Source organism: Orcinus orca, chromosome 14, assembly GCF_937001465.1.
Source record: "Orcinus orca chromosome 14, mOrcOrc1.1, whole genome shotgun sequence".
In the NCBI taxonomy this organism is placed as follows: Eukaryota; Metazoa; Chordata; class Mammalia; order Artiodactyla; family Delphinidae; genus Orcinus; species Orcinus orca.
Window position 1 is genome coordinate 53,035,903 of NC_064572.1, and position 19,188 is coordinate 53,055,090.

The window sequence follows — 19,188 nt, forward strand, 5'->3', positions numbered from 1 at the left end:
AAGTAAGGGGAACCGAAGCCCTGTATTTCTCAGAGAGCTTCTGATGCCGTGGTGCGCTGGAGCCTGCTCGTACTGGCTCCTGAAAGCCGAGTGTTAAATCTTCAGGAATTTTATGAGTCTGTTGACAACACTGATAGCTTGAAATCAACTATGTTGGGAGTATTTATATTACAGAAATGAGCAAATGCTACAAATCAGGCCTCCCTCACTTCCCAGTAGGTTAAACATTTACCAGCCTATCACTGTCCCACTGTCTGGTAATTCTGTACACTTTGCTGCAAGATAGTTTGTGAAATGTTCTGCCCAGCCTCATTCAATGTTGATAGCTTTCTAAGACTTTTACTGGGAATCAATCTCAAATCAGAAAACATGCCCTGTAAGAACTTTGCCAGTGTTGTTTCCTAAACCCAGAGAACCCTTCCATTGCTCTTCTGCCCGGCAAACTTCAAGAGCAAGAACCAATATCACATTTTTTTAGTCTTAACTGACTCCCTGGACGGAATCAATTATTCCTTCTTCTGAGCATGCCCCCCTCCCCCTTCAGCACTTGGCATATGAAGGCACTCACCTCATTATTGTTCTTTTTAAAACATTACATGATGCTTATACATGTCACGCTCTTTCCTAAGACATTCTAGTGCCTTAGATATATTCACTTACTAAATTCATATAACTGCCCAACAAGGGAAGTACAATTATTGGGCCTATTTTATAGACGGGAAAACAGAGGCACGGAGAGTTCGGTAATTTGTCCATGATCACACATCTTAGAATTTACATAGTCTGGCTTATGGTCTGTGTTCTAAGTACTCTTGTTTTTATGTAGCTGCCTTCCCGGGAGACTGTAAAAGTTTATTGTTTGTCTTTTTGTTTAAGTGCATTTTGAGGGCAAGATCTGAGTCTTACCCATTTTTGGATCTATAGTTCCAAGGACAGAATGTGCTACCACTAGGCACTGTGCACTCAACCCATACGCAGTAGAGGAGGGGATACATCAGCCCCTTCCTCCTTTTGAAGATTCCTACATGGAGGCACAATTCAAAAGATGGATAGGAATAGAGCTGCTCTGGAAGAAAAACGGCCCTGCGGACTTTATCATGCTTCCTGAGGCAGCTTCGTGGGCATCACTGTGGACCCTTAGGCTCTGACCACACCATTGTGCGTATTACTGAGTTGGACCATTGATCCCAAGTTTCCATCTAGAAAATAAGGTCTCAGTTCCTGCTGCTGTTAGTGCTGAAGTTTTAGTGCTATTAGTGCTAGTGTTAGGGCTGTGATCTAGGGAGGGGTCGGACCAAAACAGAACAGAGAAGGAAAGCCATTTAAGAACAAAGAGATCCTCACTTCAAGGATAATCAGCTGCTTTTGACTGTGGGAGGTACCTTCAGGAACATTTGGATGGGAGAAGGGGAGACTGAGCTGAGATTTGGAAGGATGGAGCTCCACTCGCTAGAACACCATATTTGCTGGGTTGTACGAGCAGCAGAGGGCACCTCCCTCCCCTGCCACCAAAGCAACAGGCTATCTCCGATTAGGCCTTTCAGATGGCAGTTCCCCCTGCCCCCGCCTTGGACTCCTCTTCTGGATGGGACACACTGCTCATCACCCATGATCCCACTCAAATGTCATTGCCTCGGGGAAGTCTTCTCTTTCCCCCTATGCAGCACTTACTGCGTAGATGATCAGGGACTTTGTGGAATCCATAAAAGCATCTAGGACTATGGCTGATACAGCCAGCGCTCAGTAATTGCTGCTGAATACGTGAGTTAAGGCCAAGAAAGAAAGGGATTGAGGAGGCTCTTCCTGTGATGACTTCAAAGGAACCATTCTGTTCTTTACAGTAAATTCTCCACCTGGTTATGGTCTTGGGGACATAGCCATATGTGCTCCTTTGAGAGCTGGCTCCCATCTCCCATCACATCTTTTTTTTTTTTTTTTTTTTCTGGCAGAAGATAACTGGGCTGTGGGAGATGAAGTCAGGCTTGACCCCAGTGTGAAGTGTGGGTCATGTGTCAGGGGGGAATGTTAATTGTCCTCCCTCTGTTGTCCCACCTCTCCAGGCACATCTCTGTTTATGCCATGACAGTTTCTTGACACAGCCAGGGCAGTGTTTGCCATCCAGGAAGCTGTGGAGAAGAGCATATATCCCAGTATGCACCAAGTCCAAACGAAGCATGCCAAGGGACAACAAGTGATAGCCCCAGGGGCAAATTTCTGGTCAATTTGGTCTGTAATTAGACCAAGTTATTTCCTAATTCCACCTCTGGGGTGTCTCTAGGGAACAGTAGTTGCCTCCCATGGCTCTGTTGGGCATTCTCTGTTCTTCCTGGACAGCCCTGGGGTGCAGACTCTGAAGGAGACTGAGGATGGACACAGCCTATACAAGCACTCAGCTCACTGTTTAGTCTCAGTAATAGTAACCACATGGTGCTGCAGAGGCTCTGCCATGCCTGGAGGGCTTGGGCCCTATTCTTATTCAACCAGATCTCTGACTACAGCCAGGCTGAAAGTGGCATGGCCTGCTTAGTAACCCTCAATATCCTCTTATGGGATTCTCTGACTCAGAACTCAGACAGGATGTGATCTCAGCTTCTCGCATACCTTCACACACATGGGCACAGTCCTGTGTTTCCTCCAGTTTCAATTGGGGTGGGAAGAAATGCTAAACATGTGTGTGTGTAAGACAAAGAGGAGTTTCTTGGGGAGGATCTTTGAAGAGACACTTGGCTACCTCTAGAGGATTGCTTTTCCTTCTTGACTTATTGCCCTATTTTCCAGCTCTCAGCCTTTTACCCAAGAGTCACTACCCAGTAGGCACCTGGCTGGTCTCCCTTCCTTCAGTCTCTTAACTCCTTGACTGCACAGAGGTGCCAGAGCCACTGTACTCAAGCACCGTTCCATCACATCCAGCTCTTTCTATCAAACCAAGTCCTCCCTTCCCCATCCATTCTGGTCAACAAAGTTGTCCATCAGCTTACCTGCATTCCCATCTTCCCTACCTCTTATCGTTCTTTCCTTTAGCTTCTCTGCTGCCAGCTGGTCGGTTTCCTTGTAGTTTGTCCCATATCCTGTCAGTTCCCCCAACCTAGTGTTGAAGTTTATCCTTACTGGAAAGGACATGTGCTTCAAAAGACCCTGAAAATACAACGATCATCACCATCAACACTATCATTACCATCTATTAGCACATCCTTTACATCAGGCACTGTGCTGAGGGCTTTACATGAATTAATCCATTTAATCCTCACGATAATCCTGTGATTATCCTCATTTTACAAATGAGAAAATTGAGGATCAAAAAGATTGAGTGACTTGTCAAAGGCCTCAAGTGTGCTAAGCTTATACCACATCAAGGATTTGAACTTAGATTTGTCTGATATCAAAGCCAGAACTCTTAATAATGATAACGTACAGTCTCCCATTGATCCCATGCTTTCTTACCTTGAATTCACTCTGAGTTTATGTATGTAGTTTAGGGTCCATCCTTGGGCATTTGGGTATTGGAGACAAGGAGGAATTTTTTTAGATCGGATGGTCCAACACCTTTTTTCAGTAGTTGAGAAAACTGAAGATTAGAGGGGCAAAAAAGCTTGTCAAAGAATCTGAAGTAGGTTAGTGGAAGAACCAGAACCTGGTCGCAGGTCTCCTGACTGAGGCACATTCAGTGCTGGTTCCAGTACGGCACATAGCATCCTTTTGTGTTTTTGAAAATTTGTTCTCCATAAATTTCAAAATTATACATCTTTCCTACTCAATTATAGTACTAGTTAATTAAGGATAGAAGCCATATTTCACACTTTAAAAATATATTTCCAGTCTTATGTAAAATGTTGAAACCAAGTGGTTTACATGGTGGTCACTGAATGGAAAATGCAGAAGATGCTGGCAGTGCCTGACACATAGTCTGCTCAGTAAGTGCTTTTCAAGTGAATGAGTGGATGAATGAAGTGGTGTCAGGAAGACTATAGTTGAATTTGAGCTGGGGGGTGTTTCCAGGAATATGGATGAAGTTTTGCAACAAAGGAAAAGCACCCAGCTTTGAATGCTGCTGACAAGCTGGTCTTTAAAGAAAATTACAACACATGTGTATGAAGAGATGAGTCATTGGAGAAGAGTTATTGAACCTGACAGGCATGGTGAAGAGAACAGCAATGGTCTCTGACTGCTCAACAAATATGCTGAACATCTGCTTGGCATCATCGAGAGCATCTTTGCCTGCTGGCCAATGGGATGTGCCCCTGTGTCAAGTGGTGGCCTCTCATGTTTGGCATTGTTCATCCAGGGCTCTGAAAGATGTGGTTACTGCAGTGGGTAAAGCGCCAGGTGTTTTGGCACTTTAAATGAATCACTTGAGCATCTTTTTAAAAGGCTGATTCTAATTTAATAGGTCGTGGGTATAGTCTAAGATTCTGTATTTCTTACAAGCTACCAGGTAATGCTGATGCTGCTGGTCTGAGAAATACTTTGAGTGACACAGTTCTAGGTGCTCCATGGAAAAATACTAGAGAATGCAACAAGTGAAAGTAGCTCTCGTTCACTTCTCAGCATTCTCCTCTGATCAAGGATCCCCACTCTGGACCAGCTTTCCAGCAGTGGGCTGGCCTCCCAGTGGGTTGGTTATGATGCCTCCTTGGGGTATGATTGGATTTAGGAGTCATAGAGATATTATGGGAATGCAAATCAAAGAAGCATCAAAGCTCATACTTCCTAGAGGTTTACACCTAAAATCCATGCAAGGAAGATCTAAGTCACTTAGAGATTCCTCTTCATTTCTAGGGCCTAGCACATAGTAGGCCATCCTACTAAAAATGCCAAATGAATGAACAAAAGAAAAGGGAGGAGGCTTTGATAAGAAAAATCTAGAGTCATACTACATCTCACTAAAATTAACTTTATTTATAGGATTAAGAACTATGCCAGAAAGTCAAATAAACAAAAATAGATGTTTCAAGAACCGTACCTTAACTCTCAGGCTTATTACTTGTGGAAAAAATTCTGAGTCCTCACTCAGAGCCTATTTGTGCTTTTTTATTTTTAAATAAAAATATAATATAAATATAAAGAGTGATGTGATATCTCACCTTTCGTAAGATTTTATAGTCTGCAGTTCACTTTAAAAATAGCTTTATTGAGATATAATTCACATATCATAAAATTTACCCTTTAAAAGTGTTATTTGTACTTATTTTACAACCTATTTTACAGAGCATGGCTGTCTTTAGTAGATGAGAAAAGGCAGGTTAAAGGGGTTTGGAGAAAACAGGAGACAGATAAAGGCAGGCAAAGGAAAAAGTGCTCATGGTAAGAGACAAGGCAAAAATAATATTAAAAGAAGCACAGAGATGCACCGAGAAATCCCAATAATCTGGAACTATTTAGTTTGGTGGAAACCCCTTTATACTATGCTTCAAAATATCCCAAGAGGATGACTGTATACAAGCTGGGATAATAATGGATATTCACGGTGATGTCCTTGAGTTGTCAAGGAGATGTTGAGCTATACTCAATGTACCCTGCTTAGAAAGCCCAGATAGCTGTGATCCATTAACAGATTTTCGTTACAAGGGTGATAGAAATATATTTTTTAAAGTTTTGGTTGCTTTGAGGAGTAAGTCCTCAGCTCTCTCCACAATGAGTCAGTCCATGGGGATTCCAGAAAGTCAGTGTTTTTCGGTATGAACTTCAAAGCTCAGCCACATGCACTTGGCCCTGCTGGCTCATGAGAGGAGGTCTTCACCAGCACCACGTGTGTGATCAAGGGCATCCAGGCTTCCATGGTGGCACATCTTCCTCCCATGGGCACCATCCTTCCCTCCCGTTTTGGACCGGACTGTCTCCTGAGATCCTCCTGATCTTAAAACTTAAACCTTTCTGAATGGGAATCAGAATGGTCCTGCGTCTGAGATGCAAAGAAAATGCTGGAAGATTTTCTGTCAAATTTTCCTTTGGTTTAAAAATCTGAAACTCATTTGCTCCTCTGACCCATCCCCAGATGCCATGGGAAGCAAGCACATGGATACACAATGCCAGGGTGCCACTGTCTCCAGTGCTCTCATTTTTGATTGTGCAGAAAGCTTCCTATTCTTTTTCTTTGAGGGGCTACACCATTGCAGTGTTAGGCAAGTCATTTTCTGAGCTTTGGTTTCCTCACCTGTAACATGAGGATGGTAATACCTGTCCTGGGCACCTCACAGGGTTAGCGTGAGGTTTGTGGATAATTTTAAAAAGTAGGTCAAACATGTTGAGTGCTTACTATTTTTTTCAGGCACCATGTGAAAGGCTTGGCATATATCATCTCACTTAATCCTTACATTAATGCTTGGAAGTCAATAGTTTTATTATCCCCGTTTAACTGATAAGGATATTTTAGCTCATAGAGGTGACTGGCCTAAGATCACCATGGCTAAGAACTGGTGGAGCCTAAATTTGAAGATGGCCCTCTGATTCCAGAAATTAAGTGGGATAATGCCTACAGAAGTGTTTTGGAAGCTGAAGACGTCTTAGAAAGATATGAAGCTAATTCTCTCTAGGATTATTCTACAGGACCACAGTGGAGTCCACCTCCCACCTTCATCTTCCTAACTTGGCCTTCCTACCTGGCCCTCTTTCCACACCACAGTGGACTTTAGAAGCTTCTTATGCTGCTTTTTCTGATGGTTCTGGACCACAGACGTCTTTGGCTGTAGGATCCTGGAGGTCATTGCTGGGATTTGAGTCTTCGACATCACTGATACTTGATATATCACTTGTGTTGGCCTGAATCCTCACTGGGGAGAAATGCTTCCCCTGATCTTTGGAAAGGAAGCATCCAAACTGTTCTCTCCTTTATCATTGGGAAATGTAGCCACTTTGCTTCAAGGATCAAAATGACTCAGATGACACCTCGCACAGATCCCCAGTGGCTGCTGTCTTTCTCTTCCCTTCCCCATGCCCCATCTCATATGGAAAACTGCTGCCTGATCCTCTTAGGTAGGAAGTACCATGCTGATGAGCGCCCCTTAGGGTTGTTGGAATAGTTTCAGGATTTGTGAATATTTCATCTCTGGACTGCCCTTTTATTGCAAAATGTCTGTTTCCTAGGTTATGCTTGCCCTACACAAGGAAAAAAATCCTCAGCCTCAGGTTTCTTCCTGGCTACTTCTGTTTCTTCCCATGGTCAATTCTAGTCATCTTTGCCCTGGTGTGTGACTCAGTCTAAGAGCATCTCAGTCTTAATCAAGTTTATCTAGCTTGTAAACATATATTACTTTTTTTCCTACTATATCTCACACAGACTCTCCCAAACTCTTAGCATGATTTTCTATTTAGGCTCAGAGCCACAGTCAAGTTTACAATCAAGGGCTGTGCTTTTGATTCCTCTTCTAGCCCTTCTGGACTTCCACCAACCCAAACCTCTGATGCTGTCAGTCCTTTACCAACCGTCACCCATGGAAGCCTGTGTTGCTAGAGGATCTTTCTGACTGCCACGGCCAATTCCTCTTGCATCACCGCCTTGATAGGATGCCATCAGCTCTATACCTTCACCATTTGCCTTCCAAGCCCACCATTCCACATTATGTTCCCTCCTTCTTTTAACTTGATATTTGCTTTTCAGACAAAGGTTAGGGAGAGCTGGTGGTGAGCACACAGCTGCAGCCATGGAAGAAAGCAAGGCATCTAGATGATAGCATTACTTTTTCTCTAATCAATAATTCATTTGGAGCCAGAGTGTTTGAGGAAATGGAGACTCGGCCTGACATAGCCCTTCACAAACAAAAGAAAATGAGCAGAAGTCTAAAACAAAATACAGTTTGGGACATGGACCAAACAAAATGAAAACATCTTCAGCGTGATAAAGACTGTGTAAACATCTTTATGTTTCAATGGGATTGCTTTTGCAAAATGCAGGAGTATGGCTTATATTTTCTTTTGAAATGTATCTGTGTTATGTAAATACAGCAACCGTGGCTTTTGACTTGTCCTTGTATGAACGGAAGCACCCTAAAATCTTACATAATTTTAATGCTGCAATTTAATGGAGGGCAAAGGCTTAGGGCACGGTATCACAGCAAATAAAATGACCAGCAAAGGAGATTATTACTCTTACAGATGAGGATAGGTCTTATCTTCCTCTGGAGAGGGCCACCAGGATCAGGAATTTCAGGAATGATTAACTGGCTTCAAAGGTCCAGGGTGCCCATATAACACTTGGGCCCCTTCTCCGTAAATGCATTGTTTGTTCCCCATCAGGCCTGTTCCTTGCTTTTTCTGCTCTCTCTCCCATGCCCTCATTTTAGTCACTTCATACTCATGTTTAGTTGCTAAACCTTGGCCCTTTTCATGTTCCTCCCATGACAGGTGACCATCTCAGCCATCCCCATGAGTCACCCCTAGGTGAGTCCACCAGTTTCCCCACAGAATGGTCCACGGCTGGGTCCCATTTCACCAGCCTTGCTCCTAGGCCCTGCGTCATCAAGGCCAAAGCCTGGTCTGCTCTCTGAAGCCTCAGAGCCCCAGCCTGAGGTCTCAGGGACCTGTGCGTAGCTCCTCTTCCTCAACCCATCCCAACTGGATCCCCAACACCCCTCTGCCCATCTTTGTTCTGGAGGTTCGTTCCCTTCCTTTACCCCCTCCTCCTCCTTTTAGTTTTTTTTTAGAAAAAGTAAAACTGCCTTTGTTCACAGGCAACATTGCCTATGAGGAAATTATGCTTTTAAAACATTTTTTTAAAATTTAACTATAGTTGATTAACAATATTGTGTTATTTTCAGGTATACAGCTTCAGATTCTTTTCCATTATAGGTTATTATAAGGTATTAGGTATGGTTCCCTGTGCTCTACAGTAAATCCTTGTTGTTTATTATACATAGAGTAGCATGTCCCTCCCCCTCCCTTTTCCCCTTTGATAAATATAAGTTTTTTTTCTATGTCTGTGAGTCTTTTTCTGTTTTGTAAATAAGCTGACTTATATTATTGTTTTAGATTCGACATATAAGTGATAGTATATAGTATTTGTCTTTCTCTGTCTGACTTAACTTCACTTAGTACGACAATCTCTAGGTCCATCCATGTTACTGCAAATGGCATTAATTTCATTCTTTTATATGGCTGAGTAACAGTCGATTTTGTGTATATGTGTATATATATACACACACACACACACACACACACACACACGCCACATCTTGTTTATTCATTCCTTTGTTGATGGATGCTTAGGTTGCTTCCATGTCTTGGCTATTGTGTATAGTGCTGCTATGAACACTGGGGTGCATGTATCTTTTGGAATTAGAATTTTCATCTTTTCTGGATATATGCCCAGGAGTGGGATTGCTGGATCACATAGCAGCTCTGTATTTAGTTTCTTAAGGAACCTCCATACTGTTCTCCATAGTGGCTGCACCAGTTTACATTCCCACCAACAGTATAGGAGGGTTCCCTTTTCTCCACACTCTCTCCAGCCTTTATTATTTATAGACTTCTTGATGATGGCCATTCTGATTGGTGGGAGGTGATACCTCACTGTAGTTTTGATTTGCATTTCTCTCATAATTAGCTATGTGGAGTGTTTTTTCACGTGCCTGTTGGCCATCTGTATGTCTTCTTTACCCCCGATTTTTTTTTTTTTTTAATGTAGAAGGTTTTCCAGAGTTGTGGGCATGATTTCTCACACTGCTAACTCTCTCTTTGTCCTTCTATTTTCCTTTGTGTGTCTGACTCTCAAAGTCCTACAGATGCCCCTTACCTTGTATGAAATATCTGCTGTGAAGTAGTATTGTCACTTTATAGTAAATGAAAACAATTTTTTTTCTGTGACTATATGAAGGGGCCAGAGCTTGAAATTCAGGAAACACCTAGAACCTGAGAACTGTAGCCTCAATGGGGAAGGGGATATAGAAGAATGGGGGAACAGAGTTAGACTTAACGCTCCCTTTCTCCGAGTGCCCCCCACCTTGCTTTGTTTCCCCTTCCAGCTCTCCTCCGTTATCACTCCTATTCCAGCCTATAGTGTCTAAAGAGCTACCACCTCCAGCCCTCCATGCAGTGCAGACCCTGGCCCAGCCCCAGGCAAAATCAGAGCCCTTTCTAAAAAGCAAATGCAGGTTAATTTTCACAGCAGGGGAGAAAAAAATTAAAAAATTAATTATTGTTCTATCGAAATTTCTACTTTCAAAGATAAAGATTTCTTTGATTATGCATTCTTGAGGAAGCACTTACTAAGACAGGCTGCTGTTTATGAAACAGAGGGTTTGCAGACCATTAGAACCAATCTTCTCTTATGGATGACCATGAGAATGGCAGGACATGTTATTTAAGGAACACAAAACAAAAATTAAAAAAAAGCTTTTGGAGGTAGAGACATATATTAAAGCAGTCTGTTAGTTGTTCTCCTTACTGTAGAAGTGTAGAGTTTAAAGTGTGTTTTACACACATACCTGCACACAAACAATCAGCTATCCCTCCTCTTTGTGGCCACTGGAGCCATTGGCCTTGGGTTCTCTCTCTGTAGGACCACGAGTTGGCCATTTCGTTTGGGGGTGGGGATTGGGGTATTTTCTTGCAGGGGGAAAAGGATCTCATATCAAAGGTTGTATATTCTAAATTTTCAATTGCCTTCACTAGAAGTGGCACACTTCTGACCGTTTGGATGACTTAAGAACTTTGGTAAGGCTGCTCTACATATATTTTTAGTCACATTCATCGTGAATATTACCATACGTAGAGATAAGTTTGAAACAAAGTATTTTGTCATTCAGTGGTTCAGTGACACTCTCTTGACCAAGTTTGTCTGTGACCTACATATGTATTATTTCTTTGGCCTTGACTCTTTTTGGCATCTAGATTTAGCTATTGGCTTTGCAGATTCTAATAATAATTTAGATCAAATTTTAGTTTACTTCTTTATTATATATTTGGGAACTGCTAAGAAAATAGCCTATTCATAGCAAGGTCCACGTACAAGATCGTATATCTATATAGTGTTTAGTTTGCCGCCTACTTCAAACAAAGTGATATCCAAAGGTACCATGCTTCATCCCAGTGACAGATGCCTTTTCAAACTCCAATTTGACAAAGAAAACTTTTTTTAAAAATATAAAAACAACCAAAACCAAAAAATCAATAGCTCATACTTTCTTGCCGTGCTGTCGTTTAGAAGTGATTGAACAGATATTGTTCGTGGTGAGGTGGTTTGATTCTTCTCCTGCTGAGGATCCTCTGTCAGGCAGGAAAATCCTCTGATTTTCTTTTTGGCTTTCTTTGGCACAGTGCCATAGTTCATCAAAACAGAAGACTGTGATCAAAATAATGCTGGAGTTTTAAGGAAGATATTTCATTATATCTTTTACAGTGCAAAAAATAATTTTTGAATCACAGATGATGGAGCAAGAAAATTAGCAAAATAAAAATAAACAGACATGTGGTTCTCAAATAGCAGATTACTGTTCAGGAGCATTCCTGAGTAGGGTTTCTAACTATCTCAGGAAAAACTCAGGGTACAGGACTGAAGGCCACAGCCATGGACACCCTAGGCATGATTGCTCCAAATAAATTATGGATTTTGCCTAAGGCGGTGACCCTCTATCCTAGCATTATCCGAATTACATCTGTACAACATTATTCCTACAAGATGAGTAAAGTTTCTATGGTCGAAGGTATTTCAGACAAATTCACAAAGCTGTTAGCAGTCAGGACTCATTTAAAATGTTGTTTAACCCAATATTTCTCAAAGCCACTCCCCACCCCTCTTTTCCCATATCAGACCTATTATTATCCTATGGAGGTAGAGCCCCACTGATGATACTTTGGGAAAAGGCTGTAACTCTTTACTCCTTGGCTGTCTTGTGTGGGTCCTGCAACCTGCATGGACCACCTGGTTGTTTTTATGAAGAGGGGTGTTCTTAAGGCCAGACAGCTTTCTTACAATTTGATTCTTATAATTTTGATTCTTCTACTCATTGGCCACATGACATTTATCATTTGTCACTGAAGCAAAGGGGAAGAAAAGTGGAAGATGCCCTGATGCTACTAAAGCATCGTGGCCTCCTCATCAAATCACTGGGCATTCCATTCGCTCTTTCTTCAACAGTGGAATTCGTTGGCTGAACGCCAGATTCTCTCCCTTCCCCATGGATTCTCCCAGCTCTGAGCTGCTGTGATTCTGAGGCACTGTTTCAGGTTCCTCCTGCCCTGCCCCACCAGCAACCCCACATCCTCATACCCAGGAAGCATCTCTCTAGGGATTTACAGTCTGGCAAACTTTTTTTTCTTGGAATCTTCAATAACTGGTTAGAGGAGGTCAGTGGGCCCTCTGCAAGTCTTTAGAGAGCTCCAGTGAACATATTTTTGTTGGATTTCTGTCTTTAGCTTGCCATTTTCTGAGCAATCTTTCTTCTCTGCACCCGAGGCTTAAAGTTCATTTCCATGATATAAGTGGGCCACCAACCCAGGTGCAATGTCATCAGGTGTCAAAGTGCATATTTCTTCCAGACAGTAGCTGAGTTCGTTATTCAAGGTTATATCTCAAATAAAATGAAGGAAAGAAAAAGAAAATCTCATGGCCATCTCAGCTACTGTCTGGAAGTGAGATTTTCTTTCTTTTTCTTTCCTTCATTTTGTTTGAAATATAACCTTGAATAATTACTTTTCTTTTCCAATTTGATTTCAAATAAATTGCATACATATAGAAAATGTGAAAAATCATACACACACACGTACACGTGAATGCATTCATGGAGGAAACTAAAAATTATCCATAATTTCATGACCCGGGAATAATAACAGTTGACTTAAGGTCTTTACCTTTCATATAGCTCCGTATATATGCAAGAGTGTGCTTCTGCCAGGGACGTGGGGTCCTGCTTGCTCTCAATCATTCAGCAAGCATAGGGGTAGGTCTGCAGGAGGTCCATGGGGAGGCTGGGTGGTTAAATTATGCTGGTTAGGAGTTCAGGATTAAGAAATTTGTTTACCAGCAGATGTAAACCACCATAATGAGAATTAGTTTTTGCTCAGACTTGCAGCAAGAAGGATGGGAGTTGAGTCTTCATCTGCCTTCCTCTTCTAGGTTGTCTCCAACCCGGTTCAGAAGTCAGCAGGAAAGAAGATTGTTGTTCATGGTCCCCTGGAACTCCACCATCTCCAACTCTAACTCTCCATCTCACCTTGAGTCTTGCTGGACTGGCTGAACTGAGGACCAGGTGCGGTAAGTGCTAAAAATGTGACCCCCACCCCACCTCTCCCTTCCCTCGGAGTCTATTTGCACATTATAATGCAAGGGGAATTTTGTTTTATTATGGTGAGAAAGGGAGAGTTTGGATTGATGGAGAGAGCAAAAAAGCTGGTATGAATAATATAGTGTCTTATCCCTGCCCACCTTTTACTGGATTTGAACGTTTATGGTTAGAGGGCTGAGGGTCCCAAATCACAGAACCATTCAACAGAGACTGTCAATTTCTGGGCCAACCAGAGCTGCTTTGGGCCCTAGTGACAAAGTGTGGTCCACAATTGGAGAGGAGGACATTTTTTCAAGCTCTGGCTCAAACCCGGCAGTAGTTTGGCACTCTGAGGATTGGAAGTGAATCCTGGGCACAGATGATGGGGTTTTGACTGTGAGCAATGGTGACAATGATGTTTCATGGTCAGAGGGCATTGACAAGTAGACCAGCATGCTGAATGCTAGGAGGATGCTGATGGTGGGATACATGAGACACTATTTTGGAAACTTGCTAAAATTATGGGGGAATATTTTAAGAGGGTCTAATTTCTAGGTGTTATCCTGGTAAGGATCTGGGTTGTGACAGCCATCCATTTATCTGATAAATATTATTGAATGCATACTATAAGCCAGATATTCTTCTAGGTTCTAAGGTATCAAGGTGAACAAGGCAGAAAAAGTGCCCTTTCCCCAAGGAAATCAGACTCTAATAGGAGAGTTAGGGAGATAAATTGATGATGGTGTTGGTGATGACTACTTTTATTTGTCTGGTAAGGTCTGGGACATATATATGTGTTTCTGTGTGTATTATATATGTGTGTGTATATATATATATAGTACATATACTCATATGGATTACAACAATTTATTTTTGAATTTTATTTTATTATTTTTTATACAGCAGGTTCTTATTAGTTATCTGTTTTATACATATTGGTGTATATATGTCAAACCCATATGGATTGGCCATTGCAGCGGGAGAGGCTGCAGTTCTCAAGCCATGTAGAAGGGCCAATGGCTGCCACAGTGCTCATGGTAGCAAAGCTGTGCAGGGTCTTGCAGTTGAATAGGAAGAGCAACTCTCTCATCTACGTGACATGCCTTCTCCGCAAAAGTTCCCGAGGCAGTGTTCCTTGGGCCCCAGAGTGTCTCAGAGTTTAGTGAAATTACTTTCTGTTTTCCCTTCTACCCTCCCTCTTCCTGGGCCTCAGTATGACTCTAAGGACTGGATGGGGATGGATGTTAGATAATAACCTTCATTCTGCCTCAGCATCTCTATACCCCTTGAAGGTGCAAGCCTTTATTCCTAGGCTAACCTTGACCTGCCTGGTTTCTTCCCTCTGGCTGAGCTGCTTCCCAGGATGCTTTTCAGCCTCTCTCACCACCCTCAACCTGAACTTCTGTACCACTCGACCAGTGTACCCAGACAAGCCCAGCTCTTTCTGATCCCCAGCAGGGAGCACAGCTCCAGTTCTCTTGCAGCCAGCTCTACCAGTGCTCCAAACATACCAGACCTTCCTGAACCCCCAGCAGTAAACATAGCATGGCAAGATGATCTCCCTGCTCTGATGATCTTAAGAGTATTCATATTAATTTATATGTCCCCGATTGTTTCCTTAAGCTAAAATTCCTCGAAGTGAAATCTCTAGGCCCAAGGCTATGAACATTTTTAAGGATTTTGATACCTATTGCCGCATTTGGCCAGACATCAGGCTTGCTTTAGTATCAAACGTGTAGAGAATACAGGCCCTGTTCTGTTTTGAGCAGAAGGGCATCTAGTGCACAGAAATTATATAAAACTGTTAGCATCAGTCCTCTCTTTGGTAGAGTAACTCAGTCACCAAAACGAACAATCCTCAAAAGCTCAGGGTCATTGGGGGAAAAAGTCACAAGCAAGTCTCTTATTTTTTTCCTTCCTAGTCAACCGCCACCACCCTCCCCGCCCCACCCCAGTGGTCACACGGTGTCACTGGGCTTTGGTCCAGCCAGGTGGGAGGACTGTTCTCTGACAGCCTGGGAAAGATGGGCTCAGAGTTATTTGTGCCAGACACACTCTGAGGGGCAGAGACACTGTCCCGTGAATAGTCTGGAACTGGCGCTTTCATAGGACAGGGCTGCTGAAGGATTCCTGTGTGTCCCATCAAAGGACCAGGCCCTTTGAATTTCTTCATCTTTCTGGAAGCATTTGCTAGAGGTGTCCTCTGGAAATAGTGCACATGGCCTGAGAATGGAGTCTGCTGATTGGAGGGGAGCATGGCTATCACGGGCCCTACTTGGGCTGGAAGTCCTGCCTGCTGTCGTGACCAACTCTCCTGGTTCACTCAGGACAGTCCTGGTTTTAGCACTGAGAGTCCAGGCAAACTGGGGCAGCTGGTCACCCTGTTCCCAGATAAGTGCCAGGCCCAAAATTTCCACCTTTGGGAGACTAACAAGTTAGACAATTGGAAGGTAGAGATAATGACTCTGGGGCGGTCTGGTTAAAATGTGGTGACAGTAATTGGAGGCTGGAAACCAGAAGCCCTGCGCTGAGTTCCTCTCTTCTTCTTGTGAGTTCTGAGATCTTGGGGAGTTAACACTCTTCCCTGTGTTTCATTTTTTTTCACCTGGAAAACCCGAGTAGTAAGCTTGCCCTGCCTGCCTCACAGAATGCCTGCGAGGATCATGCGTGAGGTTGCCCAAGAAAGCACGCTGTAAACTGGAAGAGCTGGGCCAGCATCACGTGCTTTTATTGTTCTAAGGAATTTATGGTTAATGACACGTGAGTCTCAGTGGTGATTGATTCTATTTTTTCTGAATTCCATTTCTCAGCCTCACATTTAGTTCAGGGTAAATGAACACACATGTCAAACGTCATAGACCGACTGGAGCAGTGTCTGCGATGGTGGCGAGAGGGTGGGTTTCTAGCAGAGCTGCAGTGAACCTCGCAGAGCAGCTCTGAAGGCATCCCGTGAAAAGGCGGGGTCATTACTTCCGGTGCCTCTGGGCACCGCCACCATCTGTGGGTCTTCTACCCTCTGCTGTCTCAAAGAAGGGAGGATGAGTTTGGGGTGAAGGTGGATTGAAGATTAGTTTGACTCTGTCAGTCACAGAACAAGCTTTTCCAAAGATCCATCAGTAAATGACTCAAGAACGGCAAAAGGAGATGGGCTGCCTTTTTCCCTTCTCTTCTTTATTTTTTCCATTTTGTAAGAGCCCAGTTTAGTGAAATGGGTCTTTAGTGGGTTGTGTTTTAAATGAGACACTCTGTGGAGCACAAAACATGGTGGGCCATGTGAATTGCTTTTTGTGTTCCGAGTTTTGGGTGCCCACATTTGCCTGACTGCAGTTCACTGCTCGAGAGAGAGAGGCATAGCATGGAAAATGCTGTAGGCACTACAGAGAGCCCATTATCTCGAAATAATTGTTCCCTTTGAGAAAGTCACCGCAGCCAGGCTGGGGGCACAGAACAGATGTGGCTCCTAGTCAAGAATACTTAGAACCCAAAGCAGAAATCCAACTATGGGAAGAGCTGACACCCAGGACGAAAGGCCATTGTTGGCATGGTCCTTACTGAGCTGTAGTGTCTAGCCCCTTGAAATGCAAATGCTGTTGTTTGCAGCACAAAAGCACTGATTTTCCCTTCAACAGAGCTTGTACTATTAAAATAGCATGTCTTGTGTGTAGTTGCCGCACATTCTTTCCATTTTTTTGTTTTCCTGTGTGAGTCAGAATGCAGATTCTCGACAAGACCAAAAAGAAAGCAAGCCATCTCATTTACATGGGCACGGAGTATCCACATCTGGATAGAGTTAGAGTGAGCGGGAATTATTTGCAGCATTTAAATATAGGCGTGCAGAGCTGCTTTCTCTTGACCATATGAGGCATTCACATATAATTCCATGAAAGAAAAACGTAAAAAGTCTACTTCTTATTAAAAGGGGCTGTTACCAGAGTGATTCAGCCATTACACGAATGGACCCAAACTTACAGGAACTGACCCAAACCTGGAGGCAGACAATGAGTGGCATGAGGCCACCAGACTCTCACCACCCCTCGGATGCCCAGAGTTACACATCATTGTTGGAGGCATGCTAGAACCCACCGTGTCTGTGCCAGGATGCTTGCAGGATCTGAGTTCTGTCCTACTTGGAATCCCCAAGCCTGGTAGTGAGCTACAGATGCTGGGAAAGCCGGATGGAAATCATTGATCATATCAGGCCCCATGCTGGATGAATCTTGGGCATATTAATGCCAGCACCGACGGACATGTTTTCAGTTCAGATAAAATGGGGAAAGAGAGACTACAAATAGCAGACACCCAGGTACCAGGAAAGAGAATATAAATAGCTGGCATAGGCACTAGAAAGACAAGGGGAAAGATAAATGGTTGCCTTCTGAAACTGGGGCTCATCGATACCTCATTACTGGTATCTAAGGAAGAGCTGTATGGATTTTACAACTGAGCAGATACCTTCATCAGTGTGTGGATGGTGGTGATATTGCTAAAGACCTTAGTGAGGAAATTGGTAGACAAATATAGAAGATTATATCGTTAGAGGGCTAACTAGGCAGAAAATAAGTATCATTTCGTGGACTTGTTCTCAGAATGACTCACAAAGTGTTAAGACAAAGCTCAGCTCTATGGATTTGCTGAATCCCACTTTCTCTGTTAGATTTGTGTCAGGTGCCATCTGGTAGAATTTTAGGCATCTGACCTTGACTTTGATATCCTTCCCTGGGTCCCCAATAGTCTTTTGAAGCATTATGGTAATGTTATTGTCTTTACAGGTGACTCCATCAGAATTCCTTTTAGGGAGGGTATCTATCGTTATTTAGGAAAAATTCTTGGTGCTGTCAGTGATGAAAGTGAGACTTTGAGGGCATAGGTTCAAAGGGCCGAAGGAAAGTGAAGAGAGAGCGGACCTGCTCTACCCTGGACACAGGCTGAAGAATGAGAGAGTGGTGATGGAGGAGGGAGCAGAGAGGGTGAGGAGAGAGAAGACCATGAGATTGGAAGAGGCTCCAGCCCTGCGGTTGTTGGGTGGCAGGAAGATAAGAAGAGAGATGTCTACTATCCAATTTGAAGTTGCTGTTGCTGCCGTGATAGAAATCTTGCCTCCCCAAAGCCATGGCTTCATAAAGTCAACCTCCCAGATGCAGATTGACTGAGTGAAGGCATTTGGGGGATCAATGAACTGATTGAGTTTGATAAAATAATGAGTTGGGAGATAACGCATTAGCTGTGGAAATAGGAATTTGGAAGCAGAGGTACAGTAAAGGCTGTTAGTTCATTCTTAATATCCATTCTTTCTCTTTCCTATCATTAAAAAAACCTGCTGAACTTTAGCTGGGAGCATTGTTGTCCAGGTAGAGACTACATTTCTAAGCCTTTGTTAAAAGTTATGTATGAACATGTGATTAATGGATGGCTAATGGGTGGGGTAGAAATAATATGTATTATTTCTAGGTTGTGTCTTTAAAAGGAATGAACATGCACTTCCCTGACTCTTTCCTCATTTTTGTTGGCTAGTAAATGTTGGAAGAGTTGGAACACCCACCTCAGACCCAAATAGGGGAGTCCCACGTTAAGGGTGATAGCACTGCTCTGCTCGTCCTGGATTGTCAATGTCTGGACTGTTCTGTGAGAGAGAAATCCAATCTGAGACATCATCAGTTGCAGAAGTCCTATTACTCAAGAAGAAAAACACACATAGCCAATTAAGCTATGACACAATGTGAAGATGCTATTGATTATAAGACACATTCCCACTTCAGAATTGCTTAAAAGTGAAAAGAATTTTATTTTAAAATTGTTGAAATGTGATAAATCTGTCTTGTTGAAGCCACTGCGCTTTGGGTTTTGTTGTGACAGCAGCTTATGCTATATCCTACCCAATACAGAATGTGCTATCAGAAGGGGCGCTGCCATAACAAAGCCAAAAATAAGTGGCTAGTGATCAGATACAGGAGGCAAAGAAAAACATTGCAAACTAGAAGTCTGGTGACTCGTGTTA

At 43.0% G+C, this 19,188-nt stretch overlaps 1 protein-coding gene across 1 annotated transcript in view; it reads left to right on the top strand.

Moving 5' to 3' along the window:
- LOC101290327 (gastric triacylglycerol lipase) overlaps nucleotides 1-19,188 on the top strand; it is a 482,017-nt gene that overhangs the window by 58,633 nt on the left and 404,196 nt on the right. Inside the window, exon 3 of the mRNA XM_033404782.2 lies at nucleotides 13,046-13,183. The gene's annotated coding sequence lies outside the window, so the exon portion shown is untranslated. The remainder of the gene's footprint in view (nucleotides 1-13,045; nucleotides 13,184-19,188) is intronic.